Here is a 19,189-nt window from a genome sequence, read left to right as displayed (position 1 = left end):
GGCCAAACTCTCAGGCTAGGTGGTTTCCTTATGACCACCTGCTAGGCTGCTGCACCGACGATGACCTCTCGGGTCATTGAAAGCAATCTTCACGTCAGCTCGAAATTCGCCAAGCAGCTAGATCCAATGGAGCTCTCTTCCCTAAAAGAGCTCTTGGATCGCTTCGCCGCCCGGGGATCACTACGGATTACGACCAGATTGGGCCTAAACCCGATCTGAGAGAGATTAACTCTCCCCAGGTCAACCATCACATTGCCGTGGTAGAGGGACAGTGCGGCGACCCTTCATCTATCTTAAGGACTAGCTATGTCCGGATTCCCGATCCCTCCAAGCCGTGTACCCGCGGAGGGAAGGACATCACGCAAGACCTGAACTTAAAGTCAGGCGACGGGCTAGATTCATTGGACAGTATCCAAGAATCCAAACTTCCAAGTTTAGAAACTCCTTGGCCTCTGGGTCTCAGATTGGGTGAGGTTTCAAATTTGATTCCACCCACCCACCCGTACATAAGTGATCTATCCCAAATTAGGCAAGAGCCCGAAGCAACAGTACATCATTACTGGGACAGATTCCTCCTGGTTATGAACAAGATAAAGGACTGCCGCGAGGAAGACACAATTTCATTCTTCTGCAATAATTGCACAGACAAGGGAATCCTCAACGCCATAAGTCGCCGTGATATTACACGCTTCGTTGACTTGGCGTCCATAGTACGAAAGTACTATGTGATGGAAAGTGCCTGGAAAACCGAAATAAAATTTTGGGACAATCCGGCCCTGAATACAAACCCAGTCCGTAATAAAAGGGTGCATCATCGCCAGACACCTGGGTTCAATACCAAAAAGCAAAAGCCCTCTACAGGGCACGAAACCGTACTGGAAGGATGGCTTAATGGACCCTGTAAAATTCACAGTGCAGAGGGTGCCACACCAACTCACAGCCTTAGAGCATGTTGGATACTCCGGCAGGTGGCAAAAATTGGCGAAGATCTTCTAATTCCAGAAGCCACAGAAAGCCACCCCAGAGACACCAGTACGGTATTAACAGTCTTCGAGACTTTCGCATCACATAATATGCGAAAAATAACACTCCGCAACCTTGCCGAAGTCTACCAAGTAGCAACAATAAACCCATGGAGTGACACGGCTATTACTTTTAACGCCAGTGATGAACCTAAATTCCGAACAGCCCGAGCACCAGCCGCATTGGTCCTCAGTCCAATAGTGGACGGCTTTCATCTTACCAAGGTACTCATGGATGGCGGCAGCGGATTGAACCTCATTTATGAGGAAACCCTTCAAAAAATGGAAATAGACTGGAACCGCATTGAGCGAAGCAGCACAACCTTTAGAGGAATAATCCCCAGCCTGGAAGCACGCTGTACAGGAAAAATCACACTAGATGTGGAGTTCGGCACGCCGGATAATTACAGGTCCGAAGAGGTCACGTTCCAAGTGGCCCCGTTCAGTAGCGGATACCACGCTCTGCTAGGGCGGGAAGCGTTTACAATCTTCCAAGCAATACCCCATTATGGATACATGAAGCTCAAGATGCCCCGGCCTAACGGAATCATCGCTCTCGCTAGTGATCCGGACATAGCACTCCGCGCCGAAAGCAAGACAGCCGCATTGGCCCTCGAGGCGCTATCCGAAGCCCTAGCGGCTGAGGAACTGACTGTGCTGTGCTCCACGGTGAATAGGGATGATGTGATACTCGACAAAAGATCCAAGTCCACCTCCTTTAAACCGGCGGACGAAATAGTCAAATTCCAGGTCCATCCAACGGACCCCAATAAAACAGCTTCCATCGGGGCACCGTTAAACCCTGATGTAGACGCCGCACTCCGAGAGTTCCTACGAGAGAACTGGGACATTTTCTCCTGGCACCCTTCAGACATGCCAGGAATCCCACGCAGACTAGCCGAACACAGCTTAAATATCCTAAAAGGATTCAAGCCAGTCAAATAGGCTCTTCGGCGTTTTTCCGAACCTAAGAGACAGGCCATGGGAGAGGAACTAGCCAAGCTATTGGAGGCCGGATTCATCAAAGATATAAAACACCCGGACTAGCTAGCAAACCTGGTGATGGTACCAAAGAAGGACAAATCCTGGCGCCTGTGCGTTGATTTTAAAGACCTTAACAAGGCTTGCCCAAAGGATTCCTTCCCCCTCCCCCGCATCGATCAAATTATTGACGCTACTGCAGGACACGATTCGTTGTGTTTCCTTGACGCATACTCCGGCTACCATCAAATAAAGATGGCAGAGTCAGACCAAGCCGCAACGGCATTCATCACACCATACGGCCCATTCTGCTTCAACACAATGCCCTTCGGGCTCAAAAACGCCGGCGCAACATATCAGCGCATGATTCAGACATGTCTGGCAAACCAGATCAGAAAAACAGTGGAGGCATATGTAGATGATGTGGTCGTTAAAACAAGACATGTCGAATCTCTAGTAGACGACTTGAGGCTAACATTCGATAACCTCCGAACATATGACATCAAGCTCAACCCGGAAAAATGCGTTTTCGGTGTTCCAGCCGGAAAGCTCTTGGGCTTCATTGTATCCGGTAGAGGAATTGAAGCAAATCCAGCCAAGATCCGAGCTCTGTCACAATTGGATATCCCGAAGGACCTCAAACAAATACAAAAGTTAACCGGATGCGTGGCGGCTCTAAGCATTTTTGTGCTCCACGCATCCGTCATCGCCCCATGGACAGAACCATTCCTCGCCTACCTTACTAGGCAGGAACTCCCTAAGGACCAAAATGAGGCACGCTGCATAGTGCGGCGATCTAAAGCCTATAAAGTTCATGAGGGAGAGCTTTATAAGAAAAGCACTACCGGAGTCCTTCAAAGGTGCATCTCCAAAAAGGAAGGGCGGAACCTCCTGGCTGAAATTCATGCCGGACTCGGCGGTCATCATGCTGCAGCTCGGTCCCTTGTAAGCAAGGCCTTCCGTACAGGCTTTTATTGGCCGACGGCCCCGGGCAGACGCCCAGGACTTAGTCCAACGATGCGTCGGTTGCCAGCTTTTTGCAAACCAAAGCCATATGCCACCCACCGCCCTCCAAACTATCCCCATCACTTGGCCCTTCGCGGTCTGGGGGCTTGACATGGTTGTACCCCTTAAAGGTGGAACCCACAAGAAAAATACTTACTGGTCATGGTGGATAAGTTCACCAAATGGATAGAAGCCAAGCCTGTTAAGACGGCCGAATCCGGACCGGTGATAGACTTTATATCCGGGGTTGTACACCGTTACGGCGTCCCCCACAGCATCATCACTGATAACGGCACGAACTTTACAGCCGACGAGGTAAAACTCTAGTGCAAAAACATGGGCATCAAGCTCGATTATACTTCCGTCTATCACCCACAAACTAACGGCCAGGTTGAACGTGCAAATGGTCTTATCATGAGCGGCATCAAACCTAGATTAGTGCGGTCCCTTAAGGAATCTAATATGCACTGGGTAGAGGAGCTCGACTCCGTACTCTGGGGGCTGCGGACCACGCCGAATCGCACCACCAGATACACACCATTCTTCATGGTGTACAACGCAGAGGCAGTTTTGCCCTACGGCATAATTCATGCCTCACCTCGAGTGCGCATGTACGAAGAAAGAGAAGCCGAGCTCGATCGGCAGGACATTTTGGACGCCTTGGAGGAAGAGCGTGACGTGGCAAAAGCCCGTTCCGCATTCTATCAACTGCAGGCTCGAAGATACCAAAGAAGAGAAGTACAGGCCAAAAATTACAACGTTGGCGAATTAGTTCTACGCCTGCCGGACAAGAAAAAGGACAAACTCAAGCCCAAGTGGGAAGGTCCCTTCATAATTGACCAAGTTCTGACTGGCGGAGCATACCGCCTGCGAGATGCATCGGATAACCGACTCGAGCCGAACCCATGGAACACAGCCCGTCTCCGAAGATTCTATGCCTAGCGCCAGACTCTATGTTCGTCTCCTTCCTCTGTCCATTTTTTATATACTTTCTGTCTTACATTTCTCTCCTTCTCCCCTCCCTCTCTCTTATAGCCTTTAAAGGCTCATAAAGTGACGCGCTATCCGCGCTCATTAAACCTAGGGGCTTCTTTAAACAGAACCTTATTTATACGGGCTTCATGCCCAACACATGTGTCACACTTCCGCATGTACCTTTTATTCATCGTTATATGCATCGATATGACATAAGTTTTGGCCAAGCTGGGTTGCCTGGCTCCTGTGCTTACCCCTACGTTCCCGATTGTTCGGCTAGGTGGTAAAGGGAGCACCTCTGCGATTGTTACTGCCGGGTCAGCCGGATGTGTACCTCAGACTAGGTGAAGCCGAAAGCTAGCGTTCTTAAGGGAATATTCGGTCGGTGAACTAAAGATGATCTTTTTTTTCACTTATTTATCTACACGCCCCCAGATGTTTTTCCTGCGTCTCTTTTCGCAGAATGGACATGCACTTTAGGGCATGCCTCCCAGCGAAAGGAACCCCTAACGGAACTATTCTCCCCGGAAGATGTTTCTTATTAACCATGTAATATAACATAACTAGTTGGGCACTTGTCTGTTCAAGCACTAATGACCCCTACGCCTGGTCTCCATGCATACCCCGGTTCTTATATAACCGCGAGGGTATTCAGACACACTCCGGACCGTCAGGTCCCGAGGTTGAAGCGAAAAGGTTGGCCATGACAAACGATCTACAATCCGGCTAGAAGGCATTACACATGTCAATTAAAATTACATAGTCAATCTGACTGATTGTATTCCTCTTCAATACCATCTAACAGGCTGTCTAGTTTACAGTCCTGTTGGGAATACTTTGTGGCCAATTCTAATTGGCCGTATACTAAGCTCATAGGGATCTCCTTCCCATCAGGCCCCACGGGTCCGACCTCGGTCATGTGGTTTGGGTCAGCCTTCGTGTACCGCGTCTTCACCATGGCCCAGGCCTCCCTGGCGCCTTGACGGCAGGCCGACATCTTCCACAATTGGAAGCACCACCGCGCTCCCTTCAGCTTCCATACAAGCTCTCCAAGGCCTTCGGGCATGGAGACGGATGGCCACAAGGCCTGGGCGACGCCTTGCATCACCTGCCGAACTCGCTCGTGCAGTTGTGAGAGCTCGGGAAGGTCACCCGTAGAACCGGGCATTTCCTCTACAGGACGACCTGTTAGCATACCTATAGACATTACTCTGTTAGTCGACTTCCTCAACAAACTCTTTTTTCAAAGTTCGTTTAAGCACTTACTAAATATGCCGCGTCGAAGCCGCTAATTCTCCTTAACGGAGTCCAACAGCTGGGCACGAACATCCTTCAGTTCAACGCCCAGCTTGGTGTTGGCATCTTGGAGATCATTCTTCTCCCGCCTCACCTTTGTCAGCACGCTCTCACCAGCCTTCAGCTGACGTAGGAGTTGTTGCTTTTCCGGATTTAATCCGATGCCATCTGCAATTTCATTTGTCCGATTTTCACCCACGCCGCACTTCGCAAATACTTATCTTTTGAAGCGTATATTACCAGAGGGGGTCTCCTTGGGCTCCCCTGCCGCGGCTAGTGCGGCCTCAAGTTGGGCTTTGCACTCTTGCAGCTCCTGGGACAGTAGGGTATTCTTTTCTGTAAGAACCTGCATAACAAATGATCCTTAAATCAGTTATTCTAACTGTTTCAAGTCTCGGGGGCTACTGGTATATATATAATCACCAAAGTTTTCTTACCCGTATGTCTTTTACATATTGCTCCGTGGCTCTGGCTAGACCATTTTGAGCGGCACGGAGGTACGCATCTCCCGAATTGAAGGCATCCAATGCCTCTTGGGAGAAACAAGTGTCGCGAAGAACTATCCAGCGACGCCTGTGGTTCATGGCACTCTCCACCTCGGAATTGGTGGCAGACAGCTTGTCCACATCCTCTGTCGGAGGAGCGTCTGGTGCGCGCCTTATGTTCGCCTCCGCTTCCGGACCAGGCTTTGGAGCCTGGCTGGTGGAGGCACGATTGGCAACCTCTCCGGATATAGTCCGGCGAGGTCTCTTCGTCCTGAAGAGAGCACGAGCGTTAATATGCCTTGAAGGAATAACACCTGGGAATAAGATGGCGCGCTATACCTTTGCGCTGGCGTCTTAGTCCGGACCGCACTTCTTTTCAGCCCGCGGGGCCTTGCCGCCCCTCGTTAGCTAGTCGCCGCAGGTTCGGCCTCCCGTCTCAAGGACCTCCCCTGAAAACATGGTTGTCATACGGCAATCGAAAACACGCGAGGATAGATCCCCTTTCAAAGTGCTGGGATTTCGGTCTCAGTTACCTGTGAGGCTGGGAGTAGCCCTGGGTAATCGGCCGTAATGGCCACCAAGGCGTTGTCGTTGCTCAATTGATGAAACACCCCATCAATCAGCTCCACAGATAAGTCCGGATCCTCTTGAGAGGCCGGGTCGAGGGACTGTCCCGGATCCTCGGGTTGTGGAGGAGGGCTGTTTATTTCTTTAAAGGCCTGGCGCAGTTCCTGCGTTGAAGTCGTTAGACTGAATATTTAACGATGGGAATATAAAACAGATGGGCAAGTAAAAGTGACCACTTACCCAACTTGGGGGATTGTACATAGAAAATCCACCTGGTGGGTTGACGCGGAGAAATTCCTCCTCTTCTCCCTTGTACAAAGCGGATAAGATCTTTATTAGAGCGGTAGCCGAATCCGGCCCCTTACGGCCGTGGCGGGTGGCGTCGTCCTCCCCGTTGAAGTCCCACATGGGGTGGCCTCTATACTGAAGCGGCTGCACCCCTCACATGATGCATGCGGCCATGACCCCGATCATGGTTAGTCCGAATTGAGCTAACAATCTTATCTGGCCCATCAGGTAAAGAACATCCTTGTCGCTTTCCCTTTGAGGGCTCCGTGGACGCCAGCTTAGGCGCTTCTTTAGGGGAGCACTGTCGAACTCAGGGAGGCTGATCCGGACAGGATCCGGCAGTGGGACGTCCTCTATATAAAACCATTCCGAAGGCCAGTCCTCAGACGCCTTCTTTGGGGTTCCGGATAGATATCCGGTCCCAGCGATGCACCACACTTCGGCTCCGCCCACTTGATATATTGACCCCTTCTAAGAACGGGGCACAAAGCAGAATAACCTTTTCCACAGTGCGAAATGAGCCTCGCAGCCCAAAAACAGCTCGCAAAGGGCTACAAAGCCCGCGATATGCAATATGGAGGCAGGCGTGAGGTTGTGCAGCTGGAGGCCATAGAACTCTAGGAACCCCAGAGAAATGGATGAATTGGAAATACGAGCCCTCTTATTAAGTAAGGGACAAGGCATACCCGCTCTCCTTTGGAGGGACTTGGGGCGCTCTCCGCTTGCTCTCCGCCATTATAGGTGGCAAGTCCGGCTCGAACCAGGACCATATAGGCCGGGGGGAGAAATCCCTTGGTCTGGAGCGTCACTAGCTCGCTGTGCGGAATGGAGCATCTCTCCAAATCTCCAGGCTGAGGGCTGGAAGGGCGAGAGGAGGAGCTGCGGCGACCGGCCATGATAGAATGGACCTCTGTCGGATACGCTCTGATGAATACTCGCGGAGGGGAGAAGGTGTGGTTTGGATGTAAATGTAAAAACACCCTGACTTTTCGTATTCGTTTGACACGTGGAAGACGACCATTATTGGGCGTAGAAGCTAAGGAGCGCTACATTTACAAGAAACCGGACATTATTCAACAGGTACACGGAATTTGGAGGAGAACCCGCCTTGCAATGCCGAAGACAATCTGCGTGCCGGACTCGTCGTCATTGAAGCCTGGTTCGGGGGCTACCGAGGGTGTCCTGGATTAGGGGGTGTCCGGATAGCCGGACTATACCTTCGGCCGAACTCCTGGACTATGAAGATACAAGATTGAAGACTTCGTCCCGTGTCCGGAAGGGACTTTCCTTGGCGTGGAAGGCAAGCTTGGCGATACGGATATGTAGATCTCCTACCATTGTAACCGACTCTGTGTAACCCTAGCCCTCTCGAGTGTCTATATAAACCGGAGGGTTTTAGTCCGTAGGACGAACAACAATCATACCATAGGCTAGCTTCTAGGGTTTAGCCTCCTTGATCTCGTTGTAGATCTACTCTTGTACTACCCATATCATCAATATTAATCAAGCAGGAGTAGGGTTTTACCTCCATCGAGAGGTCCCGAACCTAGGTAAAAACATCGTGTCCCTTGTCTCCTATTACCGTCCGCCTAGACACACAGTTCGGGACCCCCTACCCGAGATCCGCTGGTTTTGACACCGACAGTACCCAGGAGGGGGCACCTTTTGCGGGTGTCGGCGGTGTCTAGGGGTGACCTGCGGCTGCTTCTCTGCTTTATTCCTACAACATGCACCATGCCTCGTGGAGGCGTTAAACTCATGTTTGATATTGTGAGAACAATACACTACTAGGAAAAGGCCTACTAGTGGCGCACCAGTTTTGCCTACTAATGGCGCACTACTGGTGCGCCACTAGTACCACGCCACTAGTATTATATACTAATGGCGCACCAAAGGTGCGCCATTAGTATACCAGATACTAATGGCGCACCATTCGGTGCTCCACTGGTATTCCATCCAGGTGCGCCACTAATAACCTTATAGGTGCGCCACTAGTAATAAAGGAAGGTGCGCCACTAATAAGGGCTTAAATGCGCCACTAGTAATGTATTTGGAAAACAAAAAAAAATCTAAATTTACAGAAAACAACCTATAAGGAAAAAAAATTAAAAACAAAAAATGAAATAGAATCATAATTTTTATTATAGTAAGAATATTACAATGTCTTTACAAGTTTCCAATAAAAGGAAAATTGCAAGGAAATAAAAGAAAATCCTAAAACTAATCTTCTAGTAATCTTTTCTTCTTTTTCATCACTTTATCCCTGCAAAATGTAACAAAATAAACAGAAAGACAAACAAACTATTTATAACATGTCAATACTGTCATTTTTTATGCAAAACTAGATATGAGCATATATTTCCAGAATTACATGGTGTGAATATTGTATGAGTAAGATTATAATGGAAATGAATTTTGATAGGAGCCCACTTTCGACGAGTATTTATCTGATAGAGCTAAATAATCAGGGTATTTATCTGCTTCTTACTGTACACATGAATACAAGGAGTACATGGGTCTCTATTACTACTTCATGTCTACATCAGTGCTTGTCTACAGGAGTAATATGAACATCATTCTACATGGGTGTCTGAACATCTTCTTACAAAGTTGGCTACAAAACAGATCAAGACAATGCAAGAATACTTCTGAGTACACTGCTGATATGCTCCAGCTAAATGAGTACACACGTACAGTACAAATGAGTACTCCTGCTGCTTAATGATGCATCTTAATTAACAGAAAATGTTTCAATTAATTTAAATTAAAGTAATAGTCATGCTGCTTAATGATGCATCTTATACAGGCAAAACTACTCCTGCTGCTACTTAATGATGCATCTTATACAGGCAAAACTACTCCACTTAATGATGCATCTTGAACAGGCAAATGAGTAGAAAATATCAGTTAATTTAAATTAACTGAAAAGGTTTCAGTTAACCTCTTCACTGCCACAAACTGTCCATCAGCAAGTTGTCCTTTGTACACCTCAGCATGCCGTCCCTTTTCGATCAAATTATCTACAGAAACATTGTACATTCAGTTTTCAAGCAAAAATGTTTAGAGATAATTAAGATACAAAAAACTATGGCTGGTAATGCTTCATTAACCTAAGAAACTAATTCTTGCTTTGACAGTAAACAGACAGCAATTGACAGTAGGGAGTAAACAAGTTTTAAGTGTATGATGCATCTTAATTTCTCATAATTTTAAGAAAGCATCAATGCTAATAGTAGGGAGTAAATTAGTTAAGAAATGTTTTAGTGTATGATCATGATAATGTACACTACTGAACAAGAGCAGTACACTACTGAACAAGAAGAGAAGAGAAGACAAGAGAATAGAGAAGAGAAGAACACTAAATTCCTACACTACTAAACAAGAGCAGTACACTATTGTTGCACTTGCTACTCTAGAATTTGGAAGCAATACTGCAGTAGTTCAAGCAGTACTTCAGTGGAGTAGCTGCAAAGAATTAACACTAAGCATAAGATACACTAAGAATTTTTAGTGGAGCAGCTGCATAGAATTAACAGAATTAAGAGAGCATCAGGAAGTTAACAAGCTACTGAAAAAACACTGCAACTAATACAATACTGCAAAATTACATAATTTGCAAAATTTTGTAAACTGAAGTTTTTGCGAAGGAAACAAAATTTTATAGCTTCAGGCTGGAGCACAGAGCACTACAGTTGTTAGTAAGACTTCTTGTAGCTTTAGGCTGGTTGGAGTACTACAGCAGCAAACATTTCATGGTTAGATTACTCCGTTTGCAGTAGCCAATCATTCAGATATCTACAGTAGCTTCAGGCTGGTTGCCTGACTAAATAGTGATCCTCTCATGAGGATTCTGGAGCAAAAGAGCTGCTGCTTAGGTAGTGGGAGTAGCTGATACTACACTAAATTACTCTTTGCAATTTTGGACTGAATGTGTTGAGATCTTTAGCTACTGTTCGTAGAGTTACAGAGTAGTGATTGACGGACGGGGTGTGATGGGCTCACCGAGGTAGAAGGCGGCGTACTCGGCGTAGACCTCACCGCAGCGGTCGTAGGCATCGCCCAGGAGGCCCCAGCCGAGCTTGGCGTCGCCCTCCTGCTCGAGTTGCTCATCCCGCCATTGGCGACGCCTACCCGCCTCGGCCTCCCGCACCCGTCGCCCCTACAGGTCCTCCACCAGCGCGGCCTACCGCAGCTCGTACACCGCCTCCTCGGTCGCCGTCCACGCCGCGTACCTTCTTCACCTTCCATTCCACTAAGAAATCAGTGGAAAAATTAGGGAGCAGAAGCTCAACAGAATGCACCAAATCGCCAAAATTCCATCCCAGCTACCTCCAAAAGCAGCAACCGGGAGTGAAGCTTCCGGCCTACACGCAACATCCCCCGCAACCCACAAGATAGGGGAGGAGGGAAGCACCTTGGCGGAGACCGCTCGGGAGGCGGGCTGGGCCAAAGGGAGCAGCCGCCACAGGGACCCTCCGCCGCGGCGGGGCGGCGCCGTCGAGGCGGGAGACGGCAGGCGGAGCCTGGCTGAGCCCTCCATCGGCAGGCAAGCGCTCCAGTTGGTGGGGAATTTTCACCTCGCCTCCGTCGCCAGTGGGGGTGGAGGAGAAGAAGAGGGAGGCGGAGCTCCTTGGATTGCTCGTCATGGAAGGTGGCTCGCCGTGGTCGGGAGGGAGAGGAAGAGGCGGGCGGCCGGGGCTTCCCGATCTAGATTGAAGTCGAGGGAGGTGGGTGGATGTGTCAGGAGGAAGGGGAGGGGAGAGAACGTGACGAGATGGAGGGGATAAGGGGTGATATCAATGGCGCACTAGTAGGGGTGCACCATATGTATAGATAGCAATGGCGCATCTCTTACTGGTGCGCCATTACTAGTTAAAACTAGTAATGGCGCACTATCCCCTGATGCGCCATTAGTATTTTTGAAAAAAAATAATTTTTTTACTAGTGGCGCATTGTGGATGTGGTGCGCCATTAGTATTTGGACACTAATGGCGCACCAACACATGGTGCGCCATTAGTATATAGTAGTGGCGCACCACATGCGTGGTGCGCCATTAGTGTCCATATTATCTATAGCCCTTTTCCTAGTAGTCTTGTAATATTTGCTTTGAGATTTTGCAATTTTCTTCCTATTTTCTTTGTGTTTTGCGTCGGCAGAGCCCGGCCCCACACATACCTCAACCGCCGTTGGGCCGACCAGAAACCAGGACGGACCAAGGAGTGAGGGGCTACGTGACCAGTTAGGCTCCTGAGTCATGATGCTCAGGAGTCCCCCTTGACGCGCAAACAGCCTATAGGAAAGATACACGAGGATAGGTTGATGTTCACGTCGGCAGAGCCCGGCCCCGCAGATACCTCAACCGCCGCTGGGCCGACCGGAGACCAGGACGGACCAAGGAGTGAGGGGCTACGTGACCAGTTAGGCTCCTGAGTCGCGATGCTCAAGAGTCCCCCTTGACGTGCAAACATTCTCTGTACCTTTGCCCTCGCCAAGCTCGGCTCGGGAGGGGCGTGCGACGACCAGGCCCGGGGGACCTGGTTGGGTGGCGTACACTTGGGCGTGACCCGAGGGCAGCCCTCGTGCCCAGGACGGACCAAGGAGTGAGGGGCTACATGACCAGTTAGGCTCCTGAGTCGCGATGCTCAGGAGCCCCCCTTGACGCGCAAACAGCCTATAGGAAGGATATGCGAGGATAGGTTCATGTTCTACACCGGCAGAGCCCGGCCCCTTGCATACCTCAACCGCCATTGGGTCGACCAGAGACCAGGACGGACCAAGGAGTGAGGGGCTACGTGACCAGTTAGGCTCCTGAGTCGCGATGCTCAGGAGTCCCCCTTGACGTGCGAACATTCTCCATACATTTTCCCTCGCCGATCTTGGCTTGAGAGGGGCGTGCGACGACCAGGTCCGGGGGACCTGGTTGTGTGGCGTACGCTTGGGCGTGACCCGAGCGCATCCCCCGTGCCCAGCCCCCTCGCGCGGCTCTCCTGAGGGTAGGCGTTGCGGTAAGGCCGGACACTAGGCTCTGGGGCTCCCTGAGGTTGGTACGGTCATGGGGCCGCCCTCAGTTGTTTATCAACAGCGCGGAGCGTAGTGCTTCCGCTTGTGCATGGGCATAGCCTCTCCTCGGCAGTGTCGACGGCCAACGCGGAGCATGGTTCTTCCACTTGGGCATGGGAGGGGGACTCCCTACTGCGGAGAGCCCCTAGGGCGTGTACAGCCCTGCCTTGACACATGGCTTGCACGGCAGGGCTAGACGAGGTGTATTTGAGCACTCGTGAGACAGGGCGGGACTCACGAGGCCCTACCTCAAGGCGGGTTGCGCCTAGTCTTGATTCTTGTTTGCTGTCTTGGTCTTGCGAGATGGTTAGACAATGCGAAGGGTCCTGAAGGAGGGTGGCCGGCGCGTGGCCCCCGCAGTGGGTAACAATCAAGCAGGTGATAGTCATAGATAGATTAAGCCTGGAAAGCATACTGGCTTAAGTAAATGCAGCGAAGATACATGCCACAGGGTCCGGCCCGAGCGGCTTGGGAATGATGCAGCCCGATGGGCGCCCCCAATAGTGTAAGCTAAAGGCATAAACGAGGAAAGATATATGCCACGGGAACGGACCCATGCGGCCTGGGAATGATGCAGCCCTGGGGGCACTCCCAGCTGAATGAACTTGGAAAATGTCACCTGGTTCTGTTGATGAAGGAGAGTTGGGGCAGCTGAAGGTGTGCGGCGAAGGGGTAGCTCCTCATGAGCCACCGGGGCCCTGAGCCTCGGGAGGCTCTGGGGGTCCTGGGGGTTCCTTGAGGACCATCTTCATCTCCGTCAGCACAGCGTGGTGCCTGGCCTCCTGAGCCGCTTGGATGCTCCACAGGTTGCATTGATAGGCGATCGCCACGCTCAGCAGGCCGAATGGCATGCGAACGTAGCTGTGAGGCGGGCCTTCGTAGCGCCCAACCCGCGAAGGCCAGAGAAGCTCCTGAGAGGCGGCCCGGTTGAGCCCTGGGACGTTGATGCTGACGTACAGCCCGACATCCTCACCTGGATGGGGAGCTGCGCCTGGTGAGTGGCGGCCGCCGCACATGGCCCTTGCGTCTTGTAGTTCCTGAGTGATCTTGGTGATGAACTCCTGAACGGTGGGCATTCCTTGCCATGTGTTCTCATGAGGGAAACATGCCGCGAAGCACGCCTCCAAGTGGTGCCCAAGTGCCTCCCTCATGACGCTGGCAAGGTCTGAGGCCCTCCGGAAGAGAGCCCCCGAGCCCTGCCCGAGAGGGGCGCTGGGCGCGCTTTCCTTTGCGATGGAGGGAGGCGCCCCAGGCGCGGGTGCAGACCCGGACGAGGCGCCGCTTGTCTGAGGCCCTGCGTGGCATAACTACTTCTTCTTCTTGGGCCTCAGGAGGGCGCTCGCCCTGGCTGTCGGGGTCGTCGATTGCTGCAGCTTGGAAGGCACGCTCGAGGGAGCACACCGCATCTCTTTCCTCGCACGGGACTGTGATGATTCCGCCGCTCCCCGGCATCTTGAGGACATTGTAGCCGTGATGGGTCACCGCCATGAACTTGGCTAGGGATGGATACCCGAGGATGGCGTTGTATGGCAGGTGGATGTAGGCGACGTCGAAGTCGATGAGTTCAGTGCGATAGTTGTTGCATTCTCCAAAGGTAACGAGGAGGCGGACCTGCCCGATTGGGGTAGTAGAGCTGTCGGTCACTCCTGAGAAAGGCTTGGTAGACTGAAGCTGGTCATATGGCACTTGGAGGTTGTCGAACGTGTCGACGGACAGGACATTGAGCCCGGCGCCGCCGTCGATGAGGGTCTTGGTGACTTGCTCGTTGCTGATGACTCGTGAATAGAGCATTGGGAGAACGCCTGCAGTCGCCACACACTTGAGCTGATCTGCCGAACTGAACATGATGGGGCACCTGGACCATCTGAGCGGGTGTGTGGCCTCGAGCTTGGGGAGAACTGCATTCACTTCATGGGCAAACTATTTGAAGATACGCCGCGAGGCTGGGGCTTGAGCTCCGCCCAAGATGGAGGCGACAACGCGTGGCTCCTGGAAGCCCCCAGCCCCCTCGTCTTGATTGTGGTCATCACTCCTTCTTGGTGGTGGAGGTAGTGGAGGAAGGCCAGCGTTGCCTTGAGGACGAGCCTCACGAGGCTGGTCCCTCCAGGCGCCCTCGCGAGGCTGATCCTGCCAGCTCTCCTCACGAGGCCGGTCGTGCCACTCCTGGCGCGGGCCACGGTTGTCCCAGCGTCCGCCACCACGTCATCCTCGGTCGTAGCCCCAGACGTTGCGCTCGGGCGTCGACCAAAGCGTCCTTCTCGAATGGCTCTGAGCTCTTGACAGTCGCTGGTCTTGTGGGTGTGCAGGTTGTGGAAGGCGCAGAATGGTCGGCTGCCCTTGGATGACTCGGGCTGGTCTCTGCCACGCTTGGTGTCCAGCTCTGCCACGAGCACGGCTACTCCCTTGTGCTTCACGTCCTTGGCTTTCTTTTCCTCCGGGTCCGCAGCAGGGAGCTCGAGTAGGGAGAGGCGCCCCTCCTTAGCTCTTGCACACTTGGTCGCGATGTTGAACAGCTCCAAGGTCGTGCACAGCTCCTCATGGATGGCGAGCTCCTCCTTCATCTTGACGTTGCGGACGCCGTCGAAGAATGGTGAGATGATGGCTTCGTCGGTCACCTTGGGGATTTTGATGCGCGCGTTGTTGAAGTGCTGGATGTACTTCCGCAAGGTCTCTCATGATTGTTGCTTGATGCGGTGCAGGTCACCAGCGGCCGGGGGGCGGTCGTGTGTGCCCTGGAAGTTGGCGATGAAGCGGGTGCCCATCTCGTCCTAGGAGGAAATCGAGCCTAGTGGTAGGTTCAGGAGCCAGGAGCGGGGCCCATCTTTGAGCGCCATGGGAAACCAGTTCGCCATGACTTTCTCGTCGCCGCTGGCCGCCTCGATGCTCAGCTCATAGAGATGCAGAAACTCCATGGGGTCAGGGGTGCCGTCGTAGCGAGGAGGCAGATCCGGCTTGAACTTGCCCGGCCAGGCGAAGCTACGCAGCTCAGGGTGAAGGCGCGACAGCTGGCCATGGTCACTAGTGCCCGCCTTGGAGGTGGAGCTTGGTCTTGGCATCGGCGCACTGCTATGGCAAGCGGCGCGGGGCCTTGCCGCAGCAAACGATCCTGGCGCGACGGTGCGAGGAGTGGCAGAGCATTGGCTTGCGGTCGAGGGACTTCTTGACAACTTCCTTCTTCACACGCGGGCGCCGGACGCGGTGGATCACGCCGCGGAGCCGTGTGCCTTGGTGCTAGGGCGCTGTCTTGGTGCAGAGGTGGCGGAGGTGCTTCATGGGCCGCGTCGCCCGTGGCTGGCGGAGGGCGAGGCAGAGAGTGGGACGGCGCAGGGGAGCCCATTGCAGCGCGAACGAGCTCAGCGATGTGGTCGAGCCAGTCCTTGTAGAGGTCGTCGACCGCGTGGTAGCGCAGGAGCTCGTGCGCCATGAGAAGCGCGGCCCGTGTGTCCGCGGGAACGCGACGAGTGTGAGACGATGAACCAGCAGGAGTTAGCGATGGAGTGGCGGTGCGGCCATCCCACCGCACCGAGGGGTGCAGCGAGGATGCTCGCTGCTTGTTCCCCGTTGGGCCTGTGGCGGCGTTGGTGGCAGGCGAAGGAGAGTGACGGGGTGGCCCGCCGACAGGGGCCGTTTGAGCAACACGGGTGGCGAGGGCAGCTCGGCCCTCGGCGCGGGCGCGGCGTGCGTCCACCATGGAGACGATGAAGTGACGTGACACGGAGCGACGGAAAGGAAGCTTCGGCGCACCCCTACCTGGCACGCCAAATGTCAGATCATGGGTTCCGGCAAAACCCTTAAGGTTCGAACACTGGGGTGCGTGCGAAGATTTCCCCCTTGCCGATCCACGTCCTGACTAGGCCAAGAACTTACGAACTAGCTCGACGAACTCGCAACACAAAGGCACAAGATTTATACTGGTTCGGCCACCGTTGTGGTGTAATACCCTACTCCAGCGTGGTGGTGGTGGATTGCCTCTTGGTCTAGATGATGAGCAGTACAAGGGGAAGAACAGCCTCCAAAGGTTGAGGTGTTCTTGTGCTCGGTGGGTCTGTGGGAAAGGATGTGGTGGCTCCAATCTCTAGTGAGGTCGATCCCCCCTCCTACGGTGGTGGCTAGTCCTATTTATAGAGGCCCTGGTCCTCTCCCCAAATATTGAGCGGGAAGGGATCCAACAACGGCCAATTTGAAAGGGGACAGCTAGTACAAGCTATCTTGACAAAAGTGGTATTCGCCTGCAAAAGCCTCTGGTGGTGACGCCGTCTTGGGCTCCACGGTGACCTCCGTCTTGCCGTCCTTCTGGTCTTGGTCTCGTTGCACCAATATGGAAACCTTTGCTTGATGCCTCGGTACTCCGCGCCTGCGCTTTCCCCCTTAGCACCAAAGAGGAAACAAGGATGCTGCGCGCGCTGGCGCCCGCCTGGCACCCGCCTGGTCTTGATCGTCATGCCTCACATCACGAGAACCTCGCGAGGTTTGCTTGGCCTTGAACACTCCGCCCCTGACGAGCCAGCCTGGTGAGGCCGCTCCTGAGGAGGTCTTGTGTCGTCCGCCTCACGAAGCTTGGCCCCTCACGAGGGTCTTGATTCCTTGCTGATGAAGATGGGCCTTACAAGCCTGCTAGCAAAGCCACGCCGTGGGCCGCAGCAGGCAAGTCTAGGGACCCCCGTTCCCAGAACACCGACACTGCCATACTATGTAGTCCGTGTTTTTGGTCAGCGAACATGTCTACGCGGTGTCTGGAATCATATGCAAACTAGTAAAAACAAACGGAGGGAGTACTAGTAAGTACATGATCTACCGCTTCATGTGCTACTCCTGTGCTCCATGCAGTGGGCGCAACATCCCCTACAGCCACTCCCATTTCATGGATAGCCTGGTGGATGCCTACAAGGTGCCCTGTGTCTACAGGAGTTTCGGCTGTGAGAGGTACATCGACTACACTTGATGGCAGAGCATAGGTCAAGATGCGCGCACGCGCCCTACTACTGCTATGAGGGCACACCTCCATTTGAGGGATCACCGGCGAGCCTCATGCATCACCTCACAACACCGTCTGTCAATCCCTCCTGCCTTCGGTGAACATCAAGTACGAGACGTGCTACCTGTTCGCCATGCCGGAGTCGCTGGAGGATCACCGATGCCTGCTAGTCGCGATGGAGAACAACAACGTCTTCCTTTTGGCCGTGGGCACCTGCAAGGCCCGCGAAGGCCGCCGCCCCATCTCTATCGTGTGCGTTAGGGGCAATGCCGCCGATGCCGACACGAGGCCACTGTACAGGTGCGTGTTCACTGTTGATTCCCTTTTCGTCATACGAGGGAGACCTCGGCGCCTCCCTCATGCTGAATGATACTGTGGCGAGCTGCTCCGTTCCCAACAAGGTGGACATGGATGAGGGCTGGGTTCATGCGACTGTTAACCCCAAGATGATGCATGGGGACTCCAAGGAGGTTCACCTGGGCATATGCATTACCATGTTAACTGTTCATCATTAGTATTCGCTCAATGTAAGCCGCTGTGTAAGCATGTCAACACTTCTTATTTAGTATAGAACCATCCATGCATGATTTTGCTCTATTAGAGTATCGCGCTTGAATAAAAGTGTATCCATTTATAGTTTAGTCTAGAATCTTCCATGTAGGCTTTTTCTCCATTACAGTTTCGCTTGCCGTTTATAAGATTAATTGTGAATTTTTACTTCATCTTTTTTGAAAAGGAGGATAACCCCCGGCCTCTACATCAATCGATGCATGCAGCCATATATTTAAATAAAACGTAACAAAGTCTCAAGGTCTAGCAAAGCTCATAGTCCGAGCTTAAAATGAAACACAATTGTGAATTTTTACTAATGGTGAAAGACTCATGATGAACCATTTCTTACAGCACATATATCTTTTTAGAGAATTTCAACCAAATACCACAACACTATCTTTGGATATTCATGAATTTAGCCTTGAGACCCATACATATAATGTGTCATATACATGTATTGGACCACTATGCAGCTAAGATTTTCCTTTTGCAAAGACGTAATATGTAAGTGTGAGTTGTTTGTTACTAACATTGTGCTGTAATGACCAAAACTCACGTGGAAAGAACATGCAACTCACTAGTAGGAGTATATCTCTATCGCTATCTCTACTCCTATAAAAAGCTAAGTTGGTGATGATCGTGTGCCTTCTATTCTTCATTTACAACCGTTCGATTTACATCCAACGCATCTGAGACAAACTATGCCAGTTTTGCAAAAAGACCCCCGTACTCCACTCCTCAATAGTAGATAACCCCCTGCCCCAACTCCTCTCGTGCCTTCTCTCAGGCTGCATTGCCGACCACCACCACGATCCCCTCCAACTCGCCATCTCCTCTGCCCCTTTACAAGTCATCCTGATTTACATTCATGGTGGTCTAGAAAAAATAAACAAAATCGGTACTCAAAAAATAATTCTTAAAGATGATTACTTGCAAAGCACAATAAGTGTTATTTCTTCAAAAGTTTTGGATGCAGGTTGAA

This window comes from Triticum urartu, chromosome 1 (genome assembly GCF_003073215.2).
Source record: "Triticum urartu cultivar G1812 chromosome 1, Tu2.1, whole genome shotgun sequence".
Taxonomy (NCBI): domain Eukaryota; kingdom Viridiplantae; phylum Streptophyta; class Magnoliopsida; order Poales; family Poaceae; genus Triticum; species Triticum urartu.
The sequence above is the reverse complement of the archived record's forward strand: the minus strand, read 5'-3'. Positions refer to the sequence as shown.